Source organism: Molossus molossus, unplaced genomic scaffold (genome assembly GCF_014108415.1).
Source record: "Molossus molossus isolate mMolMol1 unplaced genomic scaffold, mMolMol1.p scaffold_m16_p_11, whole genome shotgun sequence".
NCBI classification, from domain to species: domain Eukaryota; kingdom Metazoa; phylum Chordata; class Mammalia; order Chiroptera; family Molossidae; genus Molossus; species Molossus molossus.
Genome location: NW_023425346.1, coordinates 61,459,774 through 61,465,773, shown reverse-complemented (window position 1 = coordinate 61,465,773; position 6,000 = coordinate 61,459,774). Strand labels below are relative to the sequence as shown.

At 42.1% G+C, this 6,000-nt stretch overlaps 1 protein-coding gene across 2 annotated transcripts in view; it reads left to right on the top strand.

Moving 5' to 3' along the window:
• The first annotated feature begins 467 nt into the window (after nucleotides 1–467).
• Nucleotides 468–6,000, top strand: part of NAB1 (NGFI-A binding protein 1) — a 46,428-nt gene continuing 40,895 nt past the window's right edge. Inside the window, exon 1 of one of the 2 annotated variants that reach the window (XM_036254490.1) lies at nucleotides 468–729. The gene's annotated coding sequence lies outside the window, so the exon portion shown is untranslated. Of the gene's footprint in view, nucleotides 730–3,960; nucleotides 4,028–6,000 lie in introns of those variants that run through there. The other variant, XM_036254491.1, reaches the window with a different exon arrangement.

The following is a 6,000-nucleotide window of genomic DNA, read 5'->3' as shown; positions in this document are numbered from 1 at the left end:
ACTGCAAACCTCCCCGGTTCACCGGGCAGCTGGAGAGCAGGCCCAAGGCTCCGTCCCCTCCCTCCCGCCACCCTCGTTTCCCTCCTTCCCACCCCCTCCCCTCTCCCGAAGCCGGACTCGCGGGAGCCGCCCCCTCCCCGGGCGCCCACTTGGTTCCTCCCAGCTGCCGTGTGAATGGGCCGCCCTCCGGATTCCGCGGAGGGGGCGGCGGGAAGAGGCCGTGCCCGGCCCCGGCGGCCGCCGCCCCCATCCCGCGGCGGCCCACGCTGAGATCTGCGTCACTCGGCCGCGCGTGGGCGGGAGCCGGAGCGGCGAATGTAGCAAGAACGGAATCTCCCAATGTGACAGCGCGCGGGGGGTGGAGGCGGCGGAGGCGGAGGCGGCGGCGGGCGGGGGAGGGGGAGGGTGCAGCGTGCCGGGGGAGGGGAGGGAGTAGGAGGAGGGAGGACGCGGCGGGGGAGGTGCCACCGCCGTGGCCCGCGCGCCCGAAAACGGAGGAGCCGCCACGGCGGCCGAGTGAGCGCCGTCGGGGCTGGCGGGCGGGAAGAAGCGGCGGGTCGGAGCTTGGGGGGAGCAGGAGAGCGCGCCCACCACCTTCCCTTCCCCCCTCGATGGGAGCGGGGGCGTCCCGGCCGCCGCTGCAGTCTGTGGAGGGAGAGCCGGGAGCCGTCACTTCGGAGTTGGGGCTGAGCAGCCTTCGGGGGAGAGCGCGCCAAGACCGCTGGCCGAGTACGTACCAACTTGCTGTCTGCCTAGTGCAGGACGCGTTTGCGCTCGTGCACCCACGGGCGAACTTGGGGCGGTGGTGTCGCCGCGCCCTGCGGGCACTTGGGGGGGGGGCGTCCAGGGGAGTGGGCCCTGCGCGGACGCCGCCAGAAGGAGAGGGCGTTATCCGGCTGTGTGGGCGATTCCCGGAGAAATTCGGTGCGCAGGGGCAGCGAGACGAGGACGAACGAGGCAACGGGCCTGACTTGTGAGGTTCTCCTCTGAGAAAGCCGTGGGTGCCGAGTCCCTTCTAACCCAGCTGGGGTCGTCGCGCGCCGCGCGGAGCAATGGTGGGGTTGCGTGGTAGGTGCGCGCGCTTACCTTCTGGGGCAGAATCTTTTGTTGGCTTGCTTACTTTATAAAAGTGCTGCACTTACAGTCTAAATTTTCGTCCTGGGTATCCTCTCCTTCCGAATGTAGTTTTCTTTTTAAAAGCGGAAGGAGAGTTTTGCTTGGAAGTGGCCTGCAGAAACTTGGCACCGAGGTACAGGGAAGCGAGAGTCTCATTGTGCTCGCGAAGGCCGAGTGTGGAATTTGCAAACACACGTGGGACATACGAGCCTGGGATGCAGAGGTGTGGGACCTTATTCATGGAGAAACATTGCAAGTGCTCTCAAATGTTTATGGTCTGCAACCTCTGGGTTCACAAGACTTAAGATATAAAACAACACTTCCAGTAAGCCTATAAGGTCTGGGGGGAAAGGATAATTGAGTAAGAATATGCATTTACAGGTTCTGCAGATCAAGTTTTGCAGCTGGTGATCTGGAGGAATCCTTGACCTGCATGTACTTTTCCTTCACTCCATGAGATCTTGGAAGAATTCAAAATTTGGGGGTAGCTGTCAATTTAAAATTTCATCCGAAGGAGTTAACCTGTCACTACCAGTTGGTTTGCCAGTGATGTGTCTGCAAACTTGCAAACTTAAGGAGTGCAAAGATCAAAAGCTGAAAGGCAAATTCTCAGATCTTGTTTAAAATATTTTGGCAGTTTTAATAAGTTAATATTAGATTGCATAGGAACAGAGGAACGGAATTTAAAATAGATTAGTCATGTAGGAAATGCTAGGCTGTTTTGTTAGAAAAGTGTGCACGCAGTGAATTACCTTCTTAGATTTTCACTTTTTTGAAAATTTCTCCGTGTAAAAACATAGCAAATTATGACATGTCATAATTTATGTGTGGGTTTTAAGGGAAATATTGGAAGAGAGGATGCATAGGATTTACTTTATTTTGGGTGGAGGCTGATGTCTTCCTGAAGACTTAAAAGAGCTGCTTCTAATCTAATCTAAGTGCCAGTAAAGTGGTTCTTAGGTTTAAGGGTATAATTTTCCCTCCATTTTTTGTGGGTATTTTTTTTTTTGTATTATTTAAGGCATTTAATATTGTCCTTTCATTAAGTTTTAAATACGTTGCCCTTACAGGTAGGTGTTAACGTGCATATAAGGGTTCTCTAGAGAATTTACAGATGTTTAGCAAGGTCAGCCTTCTTTATTTCTGTTTGGGTATTAGATACTGGAAAATTAGGTCTTGAAAGAAAATAATTTCAAGGAACCATTGGAAGGTTTCTTGTTTTAATTTTATTATTTTTAGCACCTTACACAAAAGTTAGTATGCCATCTTGGTATTAGAAAAGATTTGTTTTCCTTGGCTCTGGTGATTTCCTGTTATATATGAATATCAATAATAGGAATAAGAATAATAAAAATATTGAGGCATTGTATGTTTTTATTTTATTTAATTCTGCCTTCTGTTTAAAATGACAAAAATCCTTAGGAATACTATAGCTGATATAAGGAAATGTAGTGAGTTTATATGTCTAATAAATAATTTGCTATGTTTAATAAATACTTTACATCTTGTCTTATTTCAGAATTATTGATAAAATAGAATAATCTCAGCTAAATTAATTTAAAAAAATGTTTTTTGTGAGTAGTAAATACCATCCATTGCTCTATTGCAAAGTTAATAGATCTTCATTCTCCTTGTTGAGAGAATCAGTTAAAGTGTTAGATACTTTCTTTTAATCCCACTTTAAGACCATATTGGTTTGTTATTAAGGATTTGGGGGGAGGGTTGCACTATGTATTCTTTGAAAGAAGAAATTACATATAGTACAAAATGGAAGAGACCTTTGAAGACTATTGCATATTTAAAGCAAAAGATGTTGGATGGAGATAGAAGTATGTCAAATGTTTGTGTCTGTTAATCTAGACTCTGTCATAAGACACAGGCCTCATCTATTCCATTATAATAAATTTCATTGTTTTTGTGCTATTCATGTGTATTATTGGAAATGAAAGCTCTGTAAAAAATACCTCTAAATGTGAATCTGTATTCTGGGTACCACAGAACCATACTATATTTTATTTTCATGGAAATGACTATTATATAATATATTTTGAACAGATTAAGATCTTGGTAATGTATAATCAATTTATGTACGTACATTTATTGTGGAGTTGATTAAATATGTTAAGGAATAAATAAAACCCACTCAAGCATAATGTAAGTTTGCTAGCCCTTTTGCTTTGGATTTTATCTTACCTGCTTCTTTTACTCTTTTTAGTAGAATGAAGAATTGTACGGTTATTTTATTAAATGCAAATTTCCTTTCTGATCTGACATGTTCAAAAACTAGTACAATACAATGTACTATCTTAAACTTAATGAAGGAGCAAGTGGGAAATTAGAGAAGTTGATGTTGGGGAAAAAAGTAATCCTCATCTTGTCAGAATTCTCACAGCTAAAATATACCATTAAGCTTTCAAATAGTTTGTCATTTCTCAATACAGTGTATTTAGGGGGGCTGCACATTAATTTAAACAGTATGTTAATTTTATAATTTTTAGAGAAATTTCTGAAAAAGATAGAATTTATATGGTGTGCATACTACATGGTCAGAGGGCACCTATTTGATGAATGACTTGACTGTTGGTTGATTGAAAAATTTTTAGCCAGCCTTTGCCGGTTTGGCTCAGTGGTTAGAGTGTTGGCCCTGGAACCGAAGGGTCATGGGTTCGATTTCCGGTTAAGGGCACATGCCTGGGTTACAGGTCCAATCCTGATCAGGGTTGTGTGGGAAGCAACCAATCGATATGTCTCTCTCATATTGATGTTTCTCTCTCTCTCTCTCTCCCTCCCTCCCGCCCACTCCCTCCCTTGCACTCTATCTAAAAAAAAAAAAAAAAATCAAAGGAAAAATATTCTCGGCTGAGGATTAACAACAACAGAAAAGAATTTCCAGCCATATTATATGATACAGGTATTTACCTATCAGTATTATAGTTAAGTTAATGTATAGTTATTGTTTAATTGCAACATAAATTTGATCTACTTTTTTCTAATTTTGATAAATTTAAACTTTCATTAAAATTTTAAGGGGTCTGAAAGAATTTCTTTTCTAGCTTCATTCAGAATTCAGAAAAGAGTCAATAGAGGAAAACATTTTAAGTTTCCCAAATTACCATTAATTCATTAGAAGCTAATGTTTAATTCATAGCTAAGACAGTAATAAGATCCAGAAATATCTTGATTAAGATACATCACTGTATGTTTACTAATAAATGCCTTGGGTAAATCATTTGGTACTTGAAACATATGCACATGACTTTAATATCTAGGCCAGTCCTGCAATCTTTTTTTTTTTTACTCCTCACCCAAGGATATTTTTTCATTGATTTTCAGATAGAGTGGGAGGGAGGGGGAGAGAGAGAGAGAGAGAAACATCAATGTGAGACAATTACATTGATTGGTTGCCTACCTCATGACCAGGGCCGAGGGTCCAACTGAAACCGAGGTATGTTCCCTTGATCAGAATCGAACCTGAGACTCTGGTCCCTAGGCCGATGCTCTAACCGATGAGCAAACTGGCCAGGGCCAACCCTGCAATCTTAAATAACCCATGATATAACTGAACTACATTTAATTATTTTAACTTGAGTTCTAGGACTAGGACAGAAGTGAGAATTTATTTCCTAGGTTTAAGGCTCATCCTTCCCTAAGCCAAGTTCTTCTTATAAACCTGTTTAGTTTCAAACTTTAAGTGTACCCATTGCACCCTTCTCCCCAGTCCTTCAGGCCACCCTCTTCCAAACCTGATAGTACTTCAGAGGCTTTAAATGTAGTCTCTGCCCTCAGATTTCCTATTTCCTTCCTTGCTGTTTCCATCCCCGTCTTTCATTCCATTAGTGTGCCCTGGATCTCATCTAAGTGTGAAGAAGAAAACAATCTGGTGGAATTAATTCACCTTAATCTGTAAATGACTCATAAGCTAACTTTTCCCAAGTTTTTTCACATTTTTTATAAGTCTGTAAGAGGTTGCTGTTAATTTTAAAGTAAAAATTTCAGGCTGTGTTGGGGGAAGGAATTTATAGTTCTCTGCATAAGGTAGATCTTACTGGGATTTTTCCCCAGGTTCCTCCCTACTCCTGGAAGAGTGTCTCTTTGGAATGCCATAGATTTCATAAAAGTGTGTGTATACACACACTGTGTATGTATGTATGTGGGAGTGTATAGATATAGGTGGTTGAAATATCGCTATATATTTCCTACAACATGAAGGGGAGGATTTAGGAGTAGTGATTATGAATCCATTTGAATATAATGATCCTTTATAAGATTAATATTTGTTATTTGGGGACAGCTTATTCTGCATTTTAATTTATAGGAACCATAAGGAAAAAGACCTAGGATCTCATGATTAAAATTGATTTCTTAAAATTATGGTTGGGGCTGGACTATCATATGATTTATATTATACTAACCAGGTAAAGTTCTTATATTTGGGAGAGTATCCTTTGATCACTTGGGAAAATATGTTATGGGAACTCACCATATAGTCTTACAAGAAAGAGGAAGCATTGAGCATTAGAGAATGAAGAGGGTTGTAGGTAAAGTAGCAGGATGTGTTCTTATTAGATTGGTAATTCACTGGAGCACCAGTCCAAAGGCATCCTTTTTTTAACTTGAAAGGAGGCTGCTGATCAGATTCTGACTCAAACATTGGGTTTCATATAACAGCAGCCTTTATAGAGATGTTAAACACTATACTAGGAATAGAGGGGGATAAAAGATGAATGAGACCCAATTCCTATCCTCAGGGAGCTTATAACCTAACAATAACTCCTACTTAATCCTTGAACCACAAAGAAGCACTTGATATGGCTATGGGAAACAACTCCCCTGATGTTCTCCAAGCTGAGATGTGGGGATTTAGGGTAGGACAGAGGCCCTTAG